This window comes from Chamaea fasciata, unplaced genomic scaffold (genome assembly GCF_029207755.1).
Source record: "Chamaea fasciata isolate MVZ Bird 193981 ecotype frontalis unplaced genomic scaffold, bChaFas1.0.hap1 SCAF_567, whole genome shotgun sequence".
Classification (NCBI taxonomy): Eukaryota; Metazoa; Chordata; class Aves; order Passeriformes; family Sylviidae; genus Chamaea; species Chamaea fasciata.
The window spans coordinates 33,146-56,749 of NW_027094652.1; the positions used below are offsets into that span (position 1 = coordinate 33,146).

The following is a 23,604-nucleotide window of genomic DNA, read 5'->3' on the forward strand; positions in this document are numbered from 1 at the left end:
GTCCCCTAGGTGTCCCTGGGGGTGCCCTGGCTGTCCCTGGGGTGCCCTGGCTGTCCCCTAGGTGTCCCTGGGGGTGCCCTGGCTGTCCCCTAGGTGTCCCTGGGGGTGCCCTGGCTGTCCTTGGGGTGCTCTGGCTGTCCCCTTGGTGTCCCTGGGGGGTGCCATGGCTGTCCCCTAGGTGTCCCTGGGGGTGCCCTGGAGGTCCCCTAGGTGTCCCTGGGGGTGCCCTGGCTGTCCCTGGGGGTGCCCTGGCTGTCCCCTAGGTGTCCCTGCCTCGCTCGTATCCTCGACTCCGCCTCCGGCGCCATGGTGACACCCCTCCCAGTCTGGACCAGTGTGGCCACACCCCCTCCCCTGGGGCCATTGGACCCATCCCAGTATAGACCAGTAAGGCACCGTGTGCCCACAATCGACCCCCACACGCCTGCCAGTTCATCCCAGTCCACTCCCCGTCCATCCCAGTTCTCTCTGATCACCCTCCCAGTGCTCCCAGTCCATCCCAGTCCCGCAGGTGCTGGTGCTTGTGGCTTGATCAGCTGGTGCCTGTCCGCAACGTGGAGCGGGTCAAACGAGGCCTCAGGGGGAGGGGGGGGCGGATTTTGGGGGGTCCTGGGGGTCCCGAGTTGTCCTGGAGGGGTTTGGGGGGTTTTGGGGGGTCTGGGGGGAGTCCTGGGGGCTGCTTTGGCTGTTGTTGGGGAATCTTCGGGAGGTTTGGGCAGCCCATTTGAGGCATCAAAGGAACCTGAGGAGGGTTTTGCGGGCTCCTGGAGGTCGGGGGGGCCCTGGGGGTGGTTTGGGGGGCACTGGGGGGTTCCAGCCCGTGACCCCCCCCCGTTTTTGACCCCCCCCCCCCCCCCGAGCTGTTTCGGTCTCATCGACGCCCTCCTGAAGCCCAAGGGGGGGTGGGCGCTGGGCCCCCCCCGCTGCCCCCTCCCCCTGCCACCCCCGCGACGCCCTGCAGGTGAGGGACCCCCAAAAACCCCTCCCCAGACCCCAAATTCACCCCTGGGACCCCAAAAAACCCCCAAAACCTCTCCCCGGACCCCAAATTCACCCCTGAGGCCCCAAAAAAACCCCCAAACCCCTCCCCATGAACCCCAAATCCACCCCTGGGACCCCCCAAAACCTCCCCAGGACCCCAGATCCACCCCGGGACCCCCCAAATCCATCCCTTGGACCCCCAAAAACCCCCAAATCCATCCCTGGGACCCCCCAAAACCTCCCTTCAAACCCCAAATTCACCCCTCGGACCTCCAGAATCCTTCCACAGGACCCCTCAGGGGTCGTTCCCCACGAAAAAGTGCGGGAAACGTGAGGGGAGAAAAAGGGCGGGAAACGTGAGGGGAGAAAAAGGGCGGGATCAAGTGGAGGGGATCAATGGAATTTTGGGGGGGGTCAGCGACGCTGAGGAAAGATCAATGGAATATTGGGGGGGCATCAATGACATTGGGGGGGTCAGTGACACTCGGGTGGGGATCAATGATGCTGTGGGGGGGTCGATATCAGCTCGAGGGGCGGCCATGGGTTTTTGGGGGGCCGCAACGCAGGCATCCGTGCTGGGTTTGGAGCGGGGGGGCCCCTTCAACCTCTGGGGGGGCCCTGGCTGTCCCCTGGCTGTACCTGGGGGTGCCCTGGCTGTCCCCTAGGTGTCCCTGGGGATGCCCTGGAGTCCCTGGGGGTGCCCTGGCTGTCCCTGGGGGTCCCTGGCTGTCCCCTAGGTGTCCCTGGGGTGCCCTGGCTTTCCCTGGGGTGCCCTGGCTGTCCCCTAGGTGTCCTTGGGGTGCCTTGCTGTCCCCAAGGCGTCCCTGGGGTGCCCTGGCTGTCCCCTAGGTGTCCCTGGGGGTGCCCTGGCTGTCCCTGGGGGTCCCTGGCTGTCCCATAGGTGTCCCTAGGGGTGCCTTGTCTGTCCCTGGGGGGGCCCTGGGTGTACCCTGGTCTCCCTGGGAGGGCCCTGGCTGTCCCCTAGCTGTCCCTGGGGTGCCCTGGCTGTCCCATAGGTGTCCCTGGGGGTGCCCTGGCTGTCCCATAGGTGTCCCTGGGGGTGCCCAGGCTGTCCCCTAGGGGTCCCTGGGGGTGCCCTGGGTGTCCTTGGGGTGCCCTAGCTGTCCCCTAGGTGTCCCTGGGGGTGCCCTGGCTGTCCCCTTGGTGTCCCTGGGGTACCCTGGCTGTCCCTTAGATGTCCCTGGTGGTGCCCTGGCTCTCCTTGGGGTGCCCTGGCTGTCCCTTATGTGTCCTTGGGGGTGCCCAGGGTGTCCCTGGGGTGCCTTGCTGTCCCCTAGGTGTCCCTGGGGGTGCCCTGCCTGTCCCCTAGGTGTCCCTGGGGGTGCCCTGCCTGTCCCCGAGGTGTCCCTGGGGGTGCCCTGGCTGTCCTTGGGGTGCTCTGGCTGTCCCCTAGGTGTCCCTGGAGTGCCCTGACTGTCCCCTAGGTGTCCCTGGGGGTTCCCTGGCTGTCCCCTAGCTGTCCCTGGGGGAGCCCTGGCTGACCCTAGGGTGCCCTGCCTGTCCCCTAGGTGTCCCTGGTATGCCCTGGCTGTCACCTAGGTGTCCCTGGGGGTGCCCTGGCTGTCTCTGGGGGTCCCTGGCTGTCCCCTAGGTGTCCCTGGGGTGCCCTGGCTGTCCCTGGGGGTCCCTGGCTGTCCCCTAGGTATCCCTGGGGTGCCCTGGCTGTCCCCTAGGTGTCCCAGGGGGTGACCTGGCTGTCCCCTAGGTGTCCCTGGGGTGCCCTGGCTTTCCCAGGGGTGCCCTGGCTGTCCCCTAGGTGTCCTTGGGGTGCCTTGCTGTCCCCAAGGCGTTTCTGGGGTGCCCTGGCTGTCCCCTAGGTGTCCCTGGGGGTGCCCTGGCTGTCCCTGGGGGTCCCTGGTTGTCCCATAGGTGTCCCTAGGGGTGCCTTGTCTGTCCCTGGGGGGGCCCTGGGTGTACCCTGGTGTCCCTGGGAGGGCCCTGGCTGTCCCCTAAGTGTCCCTGGGGGTGCTCTGGTGTCCCTGGGGATGCCCTGGCTGTCCCCTAGCTGTCCCTGGGGGTGCCCTGGGTGTCCCTGGGGTGCCCTGGCTGTCCCCTAGGTGTCCCTGGGGGTGCCCTGGCTGTCCCTGGTGTGCCCTAGCTGTCCCCTACGTGTCCCTGGGGATGCCCTGGGTGTCCCTGGGGTGCCCTAGGGGTGCCCCGGCTGTCCCTGGGGGTGCCCAGGCTGTCCCCTAGGTGCCCCTGGGGGTACCCTGGCTGTCCCCTATGTGTCCCTGGGGTGCACTGGCTGTCCCTGGGGTGCCCTGGCTGTCCCCTATGTGTCCCTGGTGGTGCCCTGGCTGTCCCCTAGGTGTCCCTGGAGGTGCCCTGGGTGTCCCCTTGGTGTCCCTGGGGGTGCCCTGGCATTCCCTGGGGTGCCCTGGCTGTCCCCTAGGTGTCCCTGGGGGTGCCCTGGCTGTCCCTGGGGTGCCCTGGCTGTCCCCTAGGTGTCCCTGGGGGTGCCCTGACATTCCCTGGGGTGCCCTGGCTGTGCCCTAGGTGTCCGTGGATGTGCCCTGGCTATCACCTTGGTGTCCCTGGGGGTGCCCTGGCATTCCCTGGGGTGCCCTGGCTGTCCCCTAGGTGTCCCTGGGGGTGCCCTGGCTGTCCCTGGGGTGCCCTGGCTGTCCCCTAGGTGTCCCTGGGGGTGCCCTGGCTGTCCCCTAGGTGTCCCTGGGGGTGCCCTGGCTGTCCTTGGGGTGCTCTGGCTGTCCCCTTGGTGTCCCTGGGGGGTGCCATGGCTGTCCCCTAGGTGTCCCTGGGGGTGCCCTGGAGGTCCCCTAGGTGTCCCTGGGGGTGCCCTGGCTGTCCCTGGGGGTGCCCTGGCTGTCCCCTAGGTGTCCCTGCCTCGCTCGTATCCTCGACTCCGCCTCCGGCGCCATGGTGACACCCCTCCCAGTCTGGACCAGTGTGGCCACACCCCCTCCCCTGGGGCCATTGGACCCATCCCAGTATAGACCAGTAAGGCACCGTGTGCCCACAATCGACCCCCACACGCCTGCCAGTTCATCCCAGTCCACTCCCCGTCCATCCCAGTTCTCTCTGATCACCCTCCCAGTGCTCCCAGTCCATCCCAGTCCCGCAGGTGCTGGTGCTTGTGGCTTGATCAGCTGGTGCCTGTCCGCAACGTGGAGCGGGTCAAACGAGGCCTCAGGGGGAGGGGGGGGCGGATTTTGGGGGGTCCTGGGGGTCCCGAGTTGTCCTGGAGGGGTTTGGGGGGTTTTGGGGGGTCTGGGGGGAGTCCTGGGGGCTGCTTTGGCTGTTGTTGGGGAATCTTCGGGAGGTTTGGGCGGCCCATTTGAGGCATCAAAGGAACCTGAGGAGGGTTTTGCGGGCTCCTGGAGGTCGGGGGGGCCCTGGGGGTGGTTTGGGGGGCACTGGGGGGTTCCAGCCCGTGACCCCCCCCCCGTTTTTGACCCCCCCCCCCGAGCTGTTTCGGTCTCATCGACGCCCTCCTGAAGCCCAAGGGGGGGTGGGCGCTGGGCCCCCCCTGCTGCCCCCTCCCCTGCCACCCCCGCGACGCCCTGCAGGTGAGGGACCCCCAAAAACCCCTCCCCAGACCCCAAATTCACCCCTGGGACCCCGAAAAACCCCCCAAACCTCTTCCCGGACCCCAAATTCACCCCTGAGGCCCCAAAAAACCCCAAACCCCTCCCCATGAAACCCAAATCCACCCCTGGGACCCCCCAAAACCTCCCCAGGACCCCAGATCCACCCCGGGACCCCCAAATCCATCCCTTGGACCCCCAAAAACCCCCAAATCCATCCCTGGGACCCCCCAAAACCTCCCTCCAAACCCCAAATTCACCCCTCGGACCTCCAGAATCCTTCCACAGGACCCCTCAGGGGTCGTTCCCCACGAAAAAGTGCGGCAAACGTGAGGGGAGAAAAAGGGCGGGAAACGTGAGGGGAGAAAAAGGGCGGGATCAAGTGGGGAGATCAGTGGAATTTTGGGGGGGGTCAGTGACGCTGAGGGAAGATCAATGGAATATTGGGGGGGCATCAATGACATTGGGGGGGTCAGTGACACTCGGGTGGGGATCAATGATGCTGTGGGGGGGTCGATATCAGAGGTTATCAGAGGAAATCGCCGTCGCCGTCCTCCCGTGCCCAGAGCCCCGGCAGGACCCCAGCGCAGCTCCGGCTGCAGGCGTTGCAGGAGCGGCTCCTGCCGCCCGCAGCGATCCCGGTCCCGATCCCGACCGCAACGCCAGCTTGGGCCTCAGGCCCCGAGACCCACAACCCGCCCGCCGGGGGGGGCCGCACCGCTCGGGAGCCGCAGCCGACACTGACAGGACCCGAACCAGAACGCCCGCTCCCATTCCCGGCCCCGCCTGTCTCCGCGCAGGGCCGCGAGCAACCTCGGCTCGGCTCGGCTCGGCTCAGCTGCGAGGGGCGGGGCGGGGTCGCGGGCGATGGTCCCGCCCCCAAGCCGGGGCGTGCTCGGGGCGGAGCCACGACGGGCTCGGGGCGGAGCCGGGGCGGGCTCGGGGCGGAGCCGGGGCGGGCTCGAGGCGGATCCGGGGCGGGCTCGGGGCGGATCCGGGGCGGATCCGGGGCGGGCTCGGGGCGGAGCCGGGGCGGGCTCGGGGCGGAGCCGGGGCGGGCTCGGGGCGGAGCCGGGGCGGGCTCGGGGCGGAGCCGGGGCGGGCTCGGGGTGGGCTCGGGGCGGAGCAGGGGCAGAGCCGGGGCGGGCTCGGGGCGGGGCCGGGGCGGAGCCGGGGCTCTGTGAGGCGGGCCCGGAGGCAGCCGGGGCCGGGCAGTACCGGGGGCGCGGCTTCAGGGGCGCGGGGCGGGTCCCAAGTGCACGGCGCCGGGACCCCACCGGGGCGTTCCTCACCGAGCCCATAGAGCAGCAGCTACTTCCGCCACCCTTTTGAATCCCCGCGATTGGCGGGCTCGCTGAGGCATCGGCAGTGCTGATTGGACAGCGGGCCCCGGGAACCGCCCCCGTCCCCCGGCCCGCGCTGAGGGCCCGGGGCCTCCGCCCTCAGACCGGCTCCGGCTCCAACCCGGCCCGGGCTCTGCTCCGGTCCCCCCGGCCCGCCCTGAGGGCCCGGGGGCTCTGCGCCGAGACCGGCCTTGCCCCTCCCCGCCTCGCCCTGTAGTAGATTTCTGTTTGGTTTGTGGGAAGAAACAGGTGTGAGAAGTGAGATTTGTGCTGGAGAGGTGCTGCTGGGAAGAAAGGATGGAGTAAATCTGCTCCAAGGATGTGCGATGAAGAATTCAGGGTCAGAGGTGGGCAGTATTTATAAACTGTCTCCATATTTCCCTGTATCTCTGGGTGTTTGGATTGAGCCTGGGATTGTCAGCTATGTTATAAACAAGCCAACCCGGCTACTGAACTCCCAATGAACGTTTGGAAACCCTTGCACAGAAAGACAAGGTAGTAATGATTCCAAAGGAGAAAATGTAAATGAAGGGTAACGATTGCTGGGAAATTTCCTTAGGAATTGTGAACCTCACACAAACGGAATTTAGGAGGTGGAATCCCAGTTTCAGCCTTGGGCACGTGCAGGAGAAGAGGGATCCTTATTCACAGCAAGGAAAGCCCGGTGCCCCAGCGTGTCAGTGCACACAGTGCAATGTCCAGGAAATGAGCAGCAGGGACTGGCAGCAGCTGCAGGTGAGAGCTGTCACAGGCTGATTGAGGGGACAGAGCAGCCCCAGGTGAGAGCTGTCACACTGATGAGGGGACAGAGCAGCCCCAGGTGAGAGCTGTCACACTGATGAGGGGACAGGTGGAAGCTGTAAAGGATAACGAGGGGGCGGGTCCTGCCAGCACTGCTTTAAGAGGGGAGCCCGAGCTCAGTTTGGCACGGAGCTGCGGGAGGAGAGGGGTTTATGCTGGGCTCCCAGGTGAGGCTCATGGAAGGATGGTGAGTTCATCTCACAGGGGCTGGGGGAGGCCTTGGGCGTGGAACATTACTTCAGGAGGTGCTGAGGGACAAACCTTTGTGCCGAGCAGCAGCAGCACAAAAGGTTGAAATAAGTTTTGGTTTGGCATGTAGTGATGGGATTGGCGTCTATGGTGTGCTAGTGTTATCTAAAGGTTTAAACTTTAATGTTTATTTTTAAAGCTTTAAGTTAATGAATTAATATAGGTTGCAAGACATGGGCTTTTTCCTTTTTATTTGGCTAGCGGGAGGTCTTTAACTTTGGGGGCGCTCTGGGTATATGTTCTGGAGTATTATTGAGGGGATTGGACGTGGGGTTGTTTTTATTATATTCAGTAGTTTGACTGGGGGTGATAAGAGTTGGCTTTTTTTGCTGGAATTTTTTTGGGGTTGTCTGTTTGAAAATTTATGTATTTATGCAGTTAAGTGTAGTGGTGTTTCCGGTGTAACTCTTCAGCTTATGTTATTGTTTGTGTGTTTGAGGTGGTCCACTTGTCTTACGCCCTGACCGATTGGCCAACAGATCTGCTGAGATCATACATCGATGTTTGTTTTATTTCTTGTAGCCGAATAAGAGACAGCAGCCCGGTGACAGCAGGAAATTCCCAGAGGGCGAGGCGGCATTCTGTGGCACCCGGCGTGGATTCTCATCCCCAGACGTCCAAGAGATAAGTGGAGGGTTCAGAGCCACAGAGGGGATGAAAGTGGAGTGCTGGGTCAGGACTTGTCAGGAGGGGTTTTTGAGTCAGGTTTGGAGATAGGGATGTCCAAGATGTGCCAATTGAGAGTACAGGTGTACCAGCCCGACCCAAACCCGAAGGAGTAGCCCTAAAGACATGCCCGTTTCCCTGAGTGCGGGTACAGGCAGGAGCCCTTATGCAGGACAATGCCAGAAGGCCTGGCTGCGAGGTGTAGGGCTCTAAAGAAGTTGGGTTTAGAAGGGGGGAGGTGTAGCCACACACACAGAGGCTGAGGTAAAGGACTCAAGGACTAGAGGACACACGGTGAAAACCAGGGGAACAGGCTAGGATACAAGTCAGAGTACAGGTGTAGCGGCCCTCACAGCACTGCTACCAGCACACTTCCCCTGAGAGCAGGTGCAGGCAGCAGCCCTAGTGCAGGAACACACCAGAAGCTCTGACCTGTGCAGACACTGTCAGGCTAGGGCCAGGCAGGAAGCGATAGTGGGGAGCAGGATCCAGCAGGGCTGGGGATAACGGGGGTTTCCCGCCCCACCCACCCTGGGATTCCCTGTCTCTCCGCAGCCGGTGGAAGTGCTCCTGATTTCCCTCTCGAGGCGGCGGTTGGTAAGGCTTCGTGCCTTTTGCCACCGCAAAGAGTTCGGCTCTGTCAGCCTCTGCCCTGTCTCAGGGCCACGTTTCTTAGGGTAGGCAGGGAACAACTGTGGATGTACCTGTCCTGCATGCGGGACAGCTCTTGGGACCCTAACGGTGCAGAGCGTCCCCGGCTGCAAGGTCTAGGGCTCTGAAGAAGCAGGGTTCAGAAGGGGGGAGGTTACAGTGATGCACACAGAGGCTGAGGTAAAGGACTGAAGGACTAGAGAACACACAGTGAAAATCAGGGGTACAGCCTAGGATACAAGTCAGAGTACAGGTATCCCGGTCCTCACAGTGCTGCTTCCAACACTGTTTCCCTGAGAGCAGGTGCAGGCAGCAATCCTAATGGCAAGGCAATGCCAGAAGTCCTGAGAGGTGCAGGCAGTAACCCTAAGCTAGGGCCAGGCAGGAAGTGACAGTGGTGGGGCCGAGTCCACAGGGTTGAGGTTCACCGGGGATGTCCACCCTGCGTTCCTGTCCTGCTCTAACCGGGGATGCTCACAGCCCTAATGGAGGCCACGGTGGGTGGGCTCAGTGCCAGTAACGCCTCTAAGGCTTTGGCGCTGCGAGCGTCGGCCTCCGAGCTCAGCTGAAGCACACACGGGGCCCGAGGACCCGGTCCTGCTTAAGAGACGGTGAGTAGCAGAGCTGCTGGTTTTTGGCTGATGTGCAGCTAAGATTATGCTTTGATGTTTGGTTTTCTTTATTGTAGCTGACTAGGAGACAGCAGGCAAGTGACAGGAGGAATTTCCCAGAGGCATAGGCGGCCTTCTTTGGGACCCAGCGTGGATTCACCTCCCCAGACATCTGAGAGATAAGTGGAGGGCTCGGAACTAGGGAGAGGATGAAAGCGGGGTGCCAGGGCAGGGGTCAGCGGGAGGGATTTTTTGAGTCGGGTTTGGAGATGGGGATGTCCCAGATGTGACCCCTTAGGCTACACTAAGGGAAAGTCTCATTCTGGATCACAGTGCTGAGGTGTGCAGGGCAGAGCAGTCCCAGGGTGTGTTGTGTCTGTTGTGCACTTTGTGTCTTTTGGGTGTCTTGTCTTTTCCTTTAGTCTTTTCAGGCGCCTGTCAAAACCTCTGGCATCAGTCTTAGCATTTCTGATCTCTGTGCTCCTCAGCCAGGTGCCTTTGTCTCAGCTGCTCGGACACTCATCAGAATCCATCTCTCTTCACAAGCATCCAGTCCGATGCCTTTTCAGGTCTTGTTCTGAGCTGTACTGACAGCCGTGCACCGCCCTGATCCATTCCGGCGGGTTAGGTCTTGTGAGAATGCAAAGACAGGTCGAGGATTCTGACCGTAGGGTTCTCGGGCATCCATCTCTGCATTTCTTGGGATAAGTCATCCCGATGGCATCTTGTTCCTGCAGGGTTCTCTGAGCCTGGCCAGCTCACCTTCCTTCTCACCTCGGTCATCTCATTCCGAGTTCTCTGGACCCTCAGGGTCATTCTTCTTGCCCAGAGTTTTCTGTCCCTGTTGCGTCCCCTCGTTTGTCCTGTGCTGTGTCACGGGTGTTGGTGTGTGTTTGGCCGGGAGCTGCTCTGCCTTGATGCTCAGTCTGGGTGTAGGGGTACGAGGGTAATAGTGCCGGGGGCTTGAAATTTGTGATGTGGGGTGTAGTTAGACTGTAGAGGGTATTCCTAGATTGCCACAAGATGTGTGGAGCTGTCAAGGTATCCTGCAGCACTCTGACTTTTGTCCGAACTTTCTTTCAGATGCAGAGGGATGAAATCTGTGGCAGAGCCCCCCAGTCTGGGTGAGGGGCTCCCCTGAGAAGGTCAGTCACTGTTTTGATTTGCAGGGGAGGTGTAAATGATGGCTGTGTTACATCTCTGTTCTTTGTCTTTATTTTTAGGTGGTAAAGCCGGATCTCAGCAGTCAAGCTGACGTGGGCGAGGTGAGCAGCGATGGGTGGACAGAAGCAGTTGCTATTGTTCAAGCCTCACTCGCTGGTGCAACTCTAAGCCTCCGTTATTGTGTGTTTTAGGGAGTCCACTCGCAGGAGGCCGAGCTCCCCTCTCACCAACCGGACGACAGACCCGGGTCACCTCACCCGTGAGCCCTCCGGGAGCATTCCAGGAGTCTGTGATGGAGCCTTGATCTTCTCCTTGTGAAGGCCCCATCCAGGTAGTCTTGGATAACGGCCGAGGAGTTGAGGTGAGTCAGGGAGGAGAAGGAGGGATGGTCCCCTCAAGTTCCAGCGCTGCCACGTCACATTGTCTGCTCTTTACCCAGGCAGACCCTGCGACGCCGGCGTTGGCCTCTGAGCGCAGCTGAAGCACGGGGCCGAGGACACGGGCAAGCTTAGGAGACAGTGAGTGGCAGAATTGTCGGGTTTTGGGTGATGGGCTGCCAAGATTATGCTTTGATGTTTGGTTTTCTTTATTGTAGCTGTGTAGGAGACAACAGCCCAGCAACAGCAGGAATTTCCCTGAGGGAGAGGCGGCCTTCTTTGCCACCCAGCGTGGATTCACCTCCCTAGACGTCCAAGAGATAAGTGGAGGGCTCGGAGCCAGGGAGGGCTTGAAAGCGGGGTGTGGGATCAGGGGCCACCGGGAGGGATTTTTTGAGTCATTTTTGGTGACAGGGATGTCCAAGAAGTGACCGCTTAGGCTACAGAAAGTCTCATTCTGGATCAGAGTGCCGAGGTGTGCCGGGCAGAGCAGTCCTGGTGTGTGTTGTGTCACTTGTCTGTTGTGCACTCTGTCTGTTTGGTGTCTTGTCTTTTCCTTTTGTCCTTTGAGGGGCCTGTCAAAACCCCTGGCATCAGTCTTAGCATTTCTGATCTCTGTGCTCCTCAGCCAGGTGCCTTTGTCTCAGCTGCTCGGACACTCATCAGAATCCATCTCTCTTCACAAGCATCCAGTCCGATGCCTTTTCAGGTCTTGTTCTGAGCTGTACTGACAGCCGTGCACCGCCCTGATCCATTCTGGCGGGTTAGGTCTTGTGAGAATGCAAAGGCAGGTAGAGGATTCTGACCGTAGGATTCTCGGGCATCCATCTCTGCATTTCTTGGGATAAGTCATCCCGATGGCATCTTGTTCCTGCAGGGTTCTCTGAGCCTGGCCAGCTCACCTTCCATCTTACCTCGGTCATCTCATTCCGAGTTCTCTGGACCCTCAGGGTCATTCTTCTTGCCCAGAGTTTTCTGTCCCTGTTGTGTCCCCTCGTTTGTCCTGTGCTGTGTCACGGGTGTTGGTGTGTGTTTGGCCGGGAGCTGCTCTGCCTTGATGCTCAGTCTGGGTGTAGGGGTAATAGGATAATAGTGCTGGGGGCTTGAAATTTGTGATGTGGAGTGTAGCAGGGCTGTCGAGGGTATTCCTAGATTTCCACAAGATATGTGGAGCTGTCAAGGTATCCTGCCGCACTCTGACTGTTGTTCTGACTTTCTTTCAGATGCAGGTGGATGAAATCTGTGGCAGAGCCCCCCATCCTGGGTGAGGGGGCTCCCCTGAGAAGGTCGGTCACTGTTTTGATTTGCAGGGGAGGTGTAAATGGTGGCCGTGTTACAGCTCTGTTCTTTGTCTTTATTTTTAGACCAGACCCTGCGACGCCGGCGTTGGCCTCTGAGCGCAGCTGAAGCACAGGGCCGAGGACACAGGCAAGCTTAGGAGACTGTGAGTAGCAGAATTGCTGGTTTCTGGCTGATGTGCTGCTAAGAGCACAGGGTCACGTTTAGTTCTCTTTATTGTAGCTGACGAGGAGACACCAGCCTGGTCACAGCAGGAATTTCCCCGAGGGAGAGGCAGCCTTCTTTGGGACCCGGCGTGGATGCACCTCCCCAGACATCTGAGAGATAAGTGGAGAGCTCAGAGCCGTAGAGGGCATGAAAGAAGAGTGTGGGGTCACTAGCAAGGTTTTTTGAGTCAGGTTTGAAGACAGGGATGTCTAAGCTGTGACCCCTTAGGTTTCATCCAGGGAGAGTCTCATTCTGGATCACAGTGCCGAGGTGTGCAGGGCAGAGCAGTCCTGGTGTGTGTTGTGTCTGTTGTGCACTCTGTGTCTTGGGTGTCTTGTGTGTGCTGTCTTTTCCCTTAGCCCTTCAGGGGCCTATCAAAACCCCTGGCATCAGTCTTAGCATTTCTGATCTCTGTGCTCCTCAGCCAGGTGCCTTTGTCTCAGCTGCTCGGACACTCATCAGAATCCATCTCTCTTCACAAGCATCCAGTCCGATGCCTTTTCAGGTCTTGTTCTGAGCTGTACTGACAGCCGTGCACCGCCCTGATCCATTCGGCGGGTTAGGTCTTGTGAGAATGCAAAGACAGCTCGAGGATTCTGACCGTAGGATTCTCGGGCATCCATCTCTGCATTTCTTGGGATAAGTCATCCCGATGGCATCTTGTTCCTGCAGGGTTCTCTGAGCCTGGCCAGCTCACCTTCCATCTTACCTCGGTCATCTCATTCCGAGTTCTCTGGACCCTCAGGGTCATTCTTCTTGCCAGAGTTTTCTGTCCCTGTTGTGTCCCCTCGTTTGTCCTGTGCTGTGTCACGGGTGTTGGTGTGTGTTTGGCCGGGAGCTGCTCTGCCTTGATGCTCAGTCTGGGTGTGGGGGTAATAGGATAATAGTGCTGGGGGCTTGAAATTTGTGATGTGGGGTGTAGTTAGACTGTAGAGGGTATTCCTAGATTGCCACAAGATGTGTGGAGCTGTCAAGGTATCCTGCAGCACTCTGACTTTTGTCCCAACTTTCTTTCAGATGCAGAGGGATGAAATCCGTGGCAGAGCCCCCCATCCTGGGTGAGGGGCTCCCCTGAGAAGATTGATCGCTATTCAAGGTGAGAGTCACATATTTCACATTTTTTGGCACTCCAGTGCAGGCCACCTGCATTTACAGCTTGAAACAGGTGAGTCCCTTGGTAACCCCTGGGCAGCAGCTGGAGCCTGCTCCGGGCTGGGCTGAGGGAGCAAACACTTGTGGCTGACACAGCTCCACACTGGGGGTACTTGGGAAAACACCTGCCTTGTCCTGGATTGTTTTTTTTTTTGAGCTTTTGACAAGGTTTTAGTCATCACCTTGGTAAAAATAAATGGTAAGGACTGAAGACATGAGAGGCTGGCAGGTTATATGCACGAAAGACAACTTTTTTTTTCTTAAATATTTGTGCAACCTATATCTTAATTTTGAGACTCTTTTTTGGTCAACTTTATTGTAAAACCCCCTTATTTTCAAGTTAGCTGCTTCAATAATGAATTTGTTTTACAAATACCCGCTAATGTCCGAAGGTTAAAGCACTAACACCAACATCCCACCTCTTTTATTTTTGCAGCAAAATTTTATCTTTACTAAACTTGAAACTTGATGTTTTTGCAGGTAGTAAGTTAAAGAAGGTGTTTATCTGCCCATCACTGATAGTCAGGGTCATGAAGAAATTGCTCTAGTGTTCTAAAATAAATGCAGATTTTTAGGCCTCTCCCATTCTCTCTGACTAGCAGCATGTGAATTGATTTTTGATCTCCTTTCTGTTGGTGTCTGTGGGTTTTAAGCGGCATGGAGAAGGTGTCTGTGGACATGGCACCCAGGGAATGGTGCTGGGAAGGGCAGGATGGAAAGGAGCTGCTCAGGAATCCAGAGCAGCAGTGGAGTGGGAGCTGGTGCTGCTGCCTCAGTCACACCCTCCTGGACAGTCTGTGCAGTGATAATATTCCTACTTTCCCTCCTGAACCTGGGGTTGGAGGAGAACATGAGTCTTGGCATTGTTGGAAAGGGGAACTCCAGGGAAAAACTGCTGTTTGTGTCCTCAGAGAGCAGTGGGAAGAGCCTGGGAGAAATCCTGGCTGGCTGAGGGATCCTTGTGTCCCCTCAGGAATAAATCCCTGCGTCTCCTCAGACCTGCTGGTTTGCAGTAGAGTTTGGGCACCTTTCGCTGCAGCTGTGGTTCTTAATAACTGGAAGTCCATGGATTGCTGGGCGATTCCCATAAGTTCTCCTATTTTGTAGGAGCTGCACGGTGAGGTCAGCATTCTGATGGAGGCCCTGGCACAGCTGCCAAGGGCAAGGAACGTGGAGCATCCCGGGGCTTCTCCCACCCGAGTTTCTCCCGGAGCGTGCTGCGTGTCGTGCCGGATGTTTAACCCGGGTTTGGGGTGTTCTCCTGCAGTCCCAGCTCTGACTGCTGCCCCCGAGCCCCGGCCTTGCTCGGTCCCAGCACTGAACCTGGCAGGTGGGTGTGCTTTTCCAGCCCTTTAATCCCACGGGCAATCCCAGATTCCCGGAGCTCCCCGAGGCACAGCCTGGCCTCCCTCCCTGGGAGCTGCATTTCAGTCTGCCTGGACCAAGGCCATCCTGTTTGAGACTTTATTCCTGTTGCTTTTCCTCTTCCAGGTTGTGGGCAAAAAGGAGAGAGCCAGTAGGAAGTGAAGCCACTGGAAGGCCTTATCCCAGTCCAAGGTTGGATAGGAGTAACTGGACCTGTTGAATTCCCACTTCCCTTTAAATTAGAGCAGAGGAAGCAGATTTTAAATCATCATTCCATGAACTTTCACCAACTTCATGACTCTTGCAAAAGTTTTCAATGTTAGAAATTCCTGAGCTTGTTTTCCAGGCAAGCTTGGATTTAGATGTTATTCCTTCCTTTTATTTGAAGGAATAACTCTGATTTTCTCTCTGATTTTAGTAAGGGAATATTTATTTATTCCAATTTTCCATCCTAATTGGAATTTTTGCACCTTGTAGAGCACATTTCCAAGGAAATTTACCCAATTAATGTTGGTAAATCAGGAATTGTCCAGCACCATCTCCACAAAATTCTGTGAATTCCCAAGAAAACGTTGAAGTATTTATTTGCCATGATTCATCTCTTTGTAAAGTTCAATTTACTGCATTTTTAATTACATAAATGCCATTAAAACCTGAATCCAGGCCTAGCTGCTGTTCCTTGGACACAGGGGGCTGGTTCTTTCCTACCTTGGCACATTTGGGTGTTTGTCCAAAATGAGCTTCCCACTAAAATAGAATTTGTTTCCAAGCAAAAGTGGGAATTGTCTAGAAAACCTTCTGTTCTGGGGGGCACTGGGTTTGTTTCCCTTATTGCTGCATAATTGAGGAAAGCCATGGTGCTTTTTTAGGCAGTGGCAGGAGGTGAGAGCTGCGTTTATTTAATTTTGTATTTTAGTTTTTGTTATTTTTGTATTTTTATGCTCTTTTGTTGTGGTTTTTCATGTTGCGTTTTGTGGTTTTTCAAAGACTTTTTCTTCCGTTTTTCAATTTTTTTTTTTCTTTAGCTATTTATTTACTTGTTAAAACTACTTTTAGTTTTTTATTTTAATTTTTTGTTTAAATTTTTTTTTCCACTTTTTTGTTACTTTGAAATTTTTTTCTTTTGGTATTTTAATTTTATTTATTATTTTCTATAGTTTTGGTTTATTTTTTCATGTTTTCTTTGTTCCTTTTTTTTTTCCCCATACTCTTTCTTCCCCTGGGCGCCTGGGGGTTTGGCTGTTGGCAAGAAAGATGAGAAATGACCTCCGTGCCCGCTGGACGTCGGGATGTCATAGAGAGCGCAGTTGGCAAAAGCTCTGTATTTTCTGCTCCATAAAACTCCTGAAGGGAGAAAGCTGTGACCACCGTGGTGCCGTTTTTTCCTTCCCAGCCCCGACCAGGTCTCCTCCTACCCGTGCACAGTGTTACCAGCAGCAGCCTGCTGTCCAGGCTGTCGAGGCGTATTTCAGAGGGGGCAATAAAAACAAAGTAGACGTTTTATTTTGAACTCTCCGACCCTGCTTGTTTATTAGCAAAGAACTCCAAAACAAAGCGAACAAAAAAAGAAAACCCACAAACTAAACTCCCCCGCAACCCACCAAAAAAAAACCATAGAGAAAGAGAAAACATGCCCATATTATTTGAATAAAGATTAAAACTTTACCCCTTAGAAAACCAGGCTCATTTAATTCAAATTAATTGTGTTTCTGATGTGTTAGGTTAATGAATTCATCTAGTGTAAAATATCGTTTAAAATATAAACAAACGAATTAAAAAATAATGAAAAAGAAAAATAACAAAAAGTATAGGATATGAAAAATAATATAAATGATAAATACACAATATATTATTACATACTACACGTTTTATAAATATATATAATATACATAATATAAACATCTATAATGTACATAATCATGATATTTCAATGAAATGTATTATTATTTATAACATTACATAATAAATAATAAATTATTTTATATATAACTTTCTATACTTAATATATATAATAAATATAATAGTATAATAAACATAATACATGATGTATAATGTACATAATATAAAAGCTGAATTGTAATGATTAATGTAAATATCAGAATCACAAAGATAAAAAATATTGAAATAGAGCCTGAACGAAAGGCTTTTTTGTTTCGGTCTGGTTGCTGGCAGGGCTCTCGCAGGTGTGCTCGGGGGTCTTTTGGGCCATTTATTCCGGAGGCTGTTCGGAAGGGCATTTCTGGGCACGTTCGTTTATGGCTCCGCTCCGCGCCGCCGCGCGGCAGTGCTGCCACCCTGTGGGCAGAGAGCGGTAGTGCAGCTTCCCCCCCGCCCGGCCCGCCCGATCTGTGCGGCAATGCTGCCACCGTGTGGGCAAACAGCGGTAGTGCAGCTGTCCCTCCCGCCCGTCCCGCCTGATCTGTGCGGCAATGCTGCCATCGTGTGGGCAAAGAGCGGTAGTGCAGCTGTCCCTCCCGCCCGTCCCGCCTGATCTGTGCGGCAATGCTGCCACCCTGTGGGCAAAGAGCGGTAGTGCAGCTGTCCCCCATGACCGTCCCGCCGGAGCCGTGCGGCAGTGCTGCCACCCTGTGGGCAAAGAGCGGTAGTGCAGCTGTCCCCCCCCGCCCGTCCCCGACGCGCGTGGCAGCCCCGCATTGTGAGCTCGGGGGCGGCGCTGCCGCCCGCCCGCCCGCAGCTCGGGGCCGAAAGGGAGGGAAAAAGGCAAGGAGCCCGGGCGCGTGGCAGCCGGCTGCCTGCGCGCGCCACCCGGACCCCGGAGCCGTCCGGGCGCGCTTTTCCGCGGCGTCTGCGGGTGTGCGGACACGGGATGGGGGCGCAGCGGCGCCGCGGGCGGCAGTCCATTGAGTCAGGCGCTTGTGTGAGCGGCCGAGGGGGCATTTTAGTGGGTTCCACTACCAAGATGGCGGCGAGACGCGAGGCGCCTGACCTTCTAAAAAGGGCGGCCAAAAGGGCGAGAAAAATAAGGACCCTATAGGTGTTTATGCAGCTGCCTGCACAAAACCCCGACTACGGCGCCGCCCGGGGGCAATTTTCCGCGGCGTTTCCAGGTGTGGGGACACGGGCCGTGTGCTCAGTCGCGCCGCGTCCGCGTTCAGATTCGTTGATTTAGTCAGGCGTCTGCGTAAACACCTGGCGGAGGCCTATGCCGAGCCGCAAAGAACATGGCGGCCGGGACGGAAGTGGCCTCAGGAGCAACCAAGATGGCGGCAAGGGAAAGCGGAAGTCACACGTCGCCCCTCACAAAATGGCGCCGAAGCGCGAGGCGCCCGACCTTCCAAAAAAGGCGGCCAAAAGGGCGGGAAAAAATAAGGACCCTGTAGGCGTTTACGCAGACGCCTGCACAAAAACCCCGACTACGGCGCTGCCCGGGCGCAATTTTCCGCGGCGTTTCCAGGTGTGCCGACACGGGCCGTGTGCTCAGTCGCGACGCGCTTGCGTTCGGATTCGTGGATTTAGTCAGGCGTCTGTGTAAACACCTGCCGGGGGCCTTAGCGGTGCCGCAAAAAAGATGCCGGCGGGACCGGAAGTGGCCTCAGACGCAACCAAGATGGCGGCAAGGAAGGGCGGAATGCTCGTGGGGCTCATCGCGGCCGAAAATCACCGAGTGCAGCTCACACCCTGCAATGGCAAAAGCTGTTTTATTAAAACTCAGCCGAGAATTTTCCTCTTATTTCCAGGTCACAGGATATACTGAGCCTGAGAGGGATCCTAAAATCTGACTCTCAAGCAGACGGACCGTTTGAGAATCGAACTCAGCACCTTGGCATTACCCGGACTCTGCTCCAAGCAGCTGAACCAATCTCTGCATTATGGGGATGGACCTCCATAGGATGGCAACGCTTGGCCCCACTAAGGTAAGTGCAGTGCCGCCTTCTCTGCCAAAGCTGCTTCACACACCAGCCCCTGGAATGGCTCGAGGGCAGAACTGGCTGGCAGGTCACGACAGCACAAAGCTCTTCCAGTGACGCTGATTTCCTGTCCTTTCCAGGATTTACTCAACAGCTGCCGTAAAAGTACTTACACAAAGTCTCTTTCTGGGCGGAAAAGAGCAGGACAAGTCCTGAGGCTTCCCTTCTTCCACGGCCAAAGTTCTGGAGAGAGGCAGGGCCGGTCCCACCCGCACAGGGGCGTTTCCTGCAGGTGAGTGTTGCCGGGCCAAACTGATGGCAGCTGCTGAGGCCGGGGCTGCTTTTCTGGCCGGAGGCCTCGGTGCCCCCCCGTGCCGCCTGCAGTGTCCCTCGGTGTTTCCTGCAGGTGTCCCGGGTGCCCGGAGGCGCAGGGAGGAAGGAGGCCGGCAGCCCCAGCGGGGCCAGCAGCCCTGGGATGATGTGCAGGGGAGGAGCTGTGCCTGCGGGGCCCCGCCCGTGGCAGCGGCGGCCAAACGCAGGGCCCGGGGCCGGGCTCGGGGCTGGCACGGACACGGCCCCGGGGCTGCCGCGGCTCCTCGGCCAGGGGCTGCTCCCACCGGGCACGGGGAGATGCTGCAGCCCGGACAGAGGCACCCACAGCCCAAGAGCTCCCCAGGGAACAGCTGGCATTGCCCGGGAACGGCGGCTCGGGCTGTCTGCAGAGGGGCTCAGACAGCAATTCCCACCTCCCGGAGCTCCCACACAGTTGCCAGGGATGTCCTGGCCACCCCAAATCCCCTCCCTTTCAGCCTGAGGACATCACCCATCGGCAGCATTAAAGCCAAGGCGCTCCTCCCTCACAGAAATTAAATCCAGAGCAACGGCCCTCGGAGATGCCTCAAAATCAAAGGTTTGAGTGGGATGGAGTTTCGTTTGGATGAAGTCTGGACTTTTCCAGGGAGCCAGCCGGAGTGCAGAAGTGATGGAAAGCTTTTGCAGGTGGGTCCCACTGGAGGTGTGCTGAAGGCAGGGATGGGCATCCCTTGCCTGAGGGAAAGGCACTTGCAGAGGCCACTGCTGGGGCTTGGAAAGGAGCTGAGCTCCTGCAGGGAGCTGTGTCCTCCCGAGGGCACAGGGGCTGCCTCAGCACAGGCCGGCCAGTGCCTTCTCCTGCTCTGAAACATCACCTGGAGCCCGAGCTCAGGGGGTGGCTGAATTCCAGGGAAATCTGACAGGTGACCCCCAGGGGATGAGGGTTAGAATTAACCAAATCTATGGAATAGAAACCTATCCTGTCCCCATCCTGCTGAGCTTCCTTGGAAGCTCTGCTGGTTCCTGACACATCTGGCATTCAAGCAGCAGCTCTGCGTGGGAATATCCATGCTCTGTGAGGCACTGTGAGGTTATTGCAGCAGGAACTGAGCAGGGAATTCGGGGCCGTGGGTATAATTCATCTAAACTAGCAAAGGTGACAGTGAACCCCAAATCTGGGCACCACACAGAGAACAATCTTTGTGCTGCCCTGTCAGCTCAAGCCCCTGGGCTGGGAAGTTTTGGGAGTCAAACATATGGAATGATAAAAGTCACAGCAACTGGTGTCACCCCGAGGGACAGTCCAAGTCCCAGACAATTCCTCTGCAGTCCCCTGGGGGGGAAAACACCCTCTGTCTGCCAGGAGCCCTGACTCTGTTTCTCCTATCAGCTGTGTTGGGCTTTAAGAACTTGAAATAACTTTGAAGCCAAAGAAATCACCTTTTCCTTCTGGTTTGATTGTGTTTTTTTGTTGTTTTTTTTTTTTTTTTTTTTTTTCTTTCAGATGCTGGACTTGCTTCTGTGGATGTGTGCTGAGCTCTGGCTGCAGGGGACTGTCAGGCCTGAATGGCTGTGAGTTTGTGTTCTTCTCGCTGGGGAAGCAGAAATAATTATTAATTAGACTGCAGAAATGTTTTCAGAAACCTTTCCCCTTTCCTGCCCTTTGCTGGTGGATCTTCTCTTTCTGCCTTTGACTTTACAAAGCTGTTCCCTGATGTCAATTCCCCTGCCTGAATTCCTTGCAGCTCCTAGCTGGGAAAAACTGGGATGATGTCCTAGGGATGTTCTTAGGGGAGGACAGAGGTGAGATTTTTGCCTGTATTTTTCTAATATTTTCTAAAATTTCAGGGAGCTGCTCCTGCTCCTGCCCCTAATCCTGCTGCTGCTGCACAAGTGGAGCCTTGTCAGCGAAGACCTGCATCTGCAGGAGGCCCCGCAGGCCCTGGCTGGGAAGTGCCAAAACAAAGAAGTGATCAGTAAGTGCTGAACTGCTTCCAGAAGGGCATATTTTGTTGCAGCCGTTACAGACCAACCGTGTGGTGCTGGTGACTTTGTGTGAGTTGCTTTATTAAAGCCAATCGTTGGTAAGGGTTTTGAGCCTGCCTTGGAGAGCACTTGGAGCTCTGGGTGCCCTGGCTTTCCCCTAGGTGGCCCTGGGGGCGCCCTGGCTGTCCCCTAGGTGTCCCTGGGGTGCTCTGGCTGTCCCTGGGGTTGCCCTGGCTGTCCCCTAGGTGTCCCTGGAGTGCCCTGGCTGTCCCCTAGGTGTCCCTTGGGGTCCACGGGCTGTCCACTAGGTGTCCCTTGGGGGGACCTGACTGTCCCTGGGATGCCCTGGCTGTCCCCTAGGTGTCCCTTGGGGTCCACGGGCTGTCCACTAGGTGTCCCTTGGGGGGACCTGACTGTCCCTGGGGTGCCCTGGCTGTCTCTTAGGTGTCCCTGGGGGTGCCCTGCCTGTCCCCTAGGTGTCCCAGGGCTGCCCTGGCTGTCTTCCTAGGTGTCCCTGGGGGTGCCCTGGCTGTCCCTGGGGGTGCCCTGGTGTCCCTGAGAGGGCCCTGGCTGTCCCCTAGGTGTCCCTGGGGGTGCCCTGGCTGTCCCTGGTGTGCCCTAGCTGTCCCCTACGTGTCCCTGGGGGTGCCCTGGGGTGCTCTAGGGGTGCCCCGGCTGTCCCTGGGGGTGCCCAGGCTGTCACCTAGGGGTCCCTGGGGGTACCCTGGCTGTCCCCTATGTGTCCCTGGGGGCGCCCTGGCTGTCCCCTAGGTGTCCCTGGGGTGCCGTGGCTGTCCCCTTGGTGTCCCTCGGGGTGCCCTGGCTGGCCCCTAGGTGTCCCTGGAGGTGCCCTGGCTGTCCCCTTGGTGTCCCTGGGGGTGCCCTGGCAGTCCCATAGGTGTCCCTGGAGGTGCCCTGGCTGTCCCTTAGATGTCCCTGGGGGTGCCCTGGCTCTCCTTGGGGAGCCCTGGCTGTCCCTTATGTGTCCCTGGGGGTGCCCAGGGTGTCCCTGGGGTGCCTTGCTGTCCCCTAGGTGTCCCTGGGGGTGCCCTGCCTGTCCCCTAGGTGTCCCTTGGGGTGTCCTGGCTGTCCCCTAGGTGTCCCTGGGGGTGCCCTGGGTGTCCCTGTGGGTGCCCTGGCTGTCCCCTAGCTGTCCCTGGCGGTGCCCTGGGTGTCCCTGGGGTGCCCTGGCTGTCCCTTTGGTGTCCCTGGAGGTGCCCTTGCTGTCCCTTGGGGGGCCCTGGCTGTCCCTGAGGGGGCCCTGGCTGTCCCCTAGGTGTCCCTGGGAGTGCCCTGGCTGTCCCTGGGGTGCCCTGGCTGTCCCCTATCGGTCCCTGGGGGTGCCCTGTCTGCCCCTGGGGTGCCCTGTCTGTCTCCTAGGTGTCCCTGGTGGTGCCCTGGCTGTCCCTGGGGATCCCTGGCTGTCCCCTAGGTGTGCCTGCGGGTGACCTGGCTGTCCCCTAGGTGTCCCTGGGGGTGCCCTGGCTGTCCCCTTGGTGTCCCTGGGGTGCCCTGGCTTTCCCTGGGGTGCCCTGGCTGTCCCCTAGGTGTCCTTGGGGATGCCCTGGTGTCCCTGGGGGTGCCCTGCCTGTCCCCTAGGTGTCCCTGGGGGTGCCCTGGCTGTCCCTTTGGTGTCCCTGGGGTGCCCTGGCTTTCCCTGGGGTGCCCTGGCTGTCCCCTAGGTGTCCTTGGGGATGCCCTGGTGTCCCTGGGGGTGCCCTGCCTGTCCCCTAGGTGTCCCTGGGGGTGCCCTGGGTGTCCCTGTCAGGGCCCTGGCTGTCCCTTATGTGTCCCTAGGGGTACCTTGTCTGTCCCTGGGGGTGCCCTGGCTGTCCCTGGGGTACCCAGGCTTTCGTTTAGGTGTCCCTAGGGGTGCCCTGGCTGTCCCTTAGGTGTCCCTGGAGGTGCCCTTGCTGTCCATTGGGGGGCCCTGGCTGTCCCTGTGGGGCCCTGGCTGTCCCCTAGGTGTCCCTGGGGGTGCCTTGTCTTTCTCTTGGGGGGCCCTGGCTGTCCCTGTGGGGGCCCTGGCTGTCTTCTAGGTGTCCCTGGGGCGCCCTGGCTGTCCCCTAGGTGTCCCTGGGGTGCCCTGGCTGTCCCTGGGGTGCCCAGGCTTTCCTTTAGGTGTCCCTGGGGTGCCCTGGCTGTCCCCTAGGTGTCCCAGGGCTGCCCTGGCTGTCCCCTAGGTGTCCCAGGGCTGCCCTGGCTGTCTCATACGTGTCCCTGGGGGTGCCCTGGCTGTTCCTTAGGTGTCCCTGTGGGTGCCCTGGCTGTCCCCTAGGTGTCCCTGGGGTGCCCTGGCTGTCCATTAGGTGTCCCTGGGGGTGCCCTGGCTGTCCCCTAGGTGTCCCTGGAGGTGCCCTGGCTGTCCCCTTGGTGTCCCTGGGGGTGCCCTGGCTGTCCCATAGGTGTCCCTGGAGGTGCCCTGGCTGTCCTCTTGGTGTCCCTGGGGGTGCCCTGGGTGTCCCTGGGGTGCCCTGGCTGTCCCCTAGGTGTCCCCGGGGATGCCCTGGCTATCCCTGGGGGGGCCCTGGCTGTCCCTGGGGTGCCCTAGCTGTCCCCTAGGTGTCCCTGGGGGTGCCCTGGCTGTCCCCTTGGTGTCCCTGGGGTACCCTGGCTGTCCCTTAGATGTCCCTGGGGGTGCCCTGGCTCTCCTTGAGGTGCCCTGGCTGTCCCTTATGTGTCCCTGGGGGTGCCCAGGGTGTCCCTGGGGTGCCCTAGCTGTCCCCTAGGTGTCCCTGGGGGTGCCCTGGTGTCCCTGGGGTGCCCTGGCTGTCCCCTAGGTGTCCCTGGGGGTGCCCTGGCTGTCCCCTTGGTGTCCCTGGGGGTGCCCTGGCTGTCCTTGGGGTGCTCTGTCTGTCCCCTAGGTGTTCCTGGAGTGCCCTGACTGTCCCCTAGGTGTCCCTGGGGGTTCCCTGGCTGTCCCCTAGTTGTCCCTGGGGGAGCCCTGGCTGTCCCTAGGGTGCCCTGCCTGTCCCCTAGGTGTCCCTGGGAGTGCCCTGGCTGTC

General features: G+C 58.3%; 2 long non-coding RNA genes across 2 annotated transcripts; both read left to right on the top strand.

Annotated features, from left to right (window-relative positions):
• Positions 1–10,227: 10,227 nt before the first annotated feature.
• LOC136305673 (uncharacterized) lies at positions 10,228–11,192 on the top strand. The gene is made up of 3 exons (XR_010725396.1): positions 10,228–10,393; positions 10,472–10,550; positions 10,628–11,192. It is a non-coding gene; the product is annotated as an uncharacterized lncRNA (long non-coding RNA).
• A 6,975-nt stretch (positions 11,193–18,167) lies between these two features.
• Positions 18,168–19,267, top strand: LOC136305672 (uncharacterized). Its single transcript, XR_010725395.1, has 3 exons — positions 18,168–18,307; positions 18,442–18,593; positions 19,165–19,267. It is a non-coding gene; the product is annotated as an uncharacterized lncRNA (long non-coding RNA).
• The last annotated feature ends 4,337 nt before the right edge of the window (positions 19,268–23,604 follow it).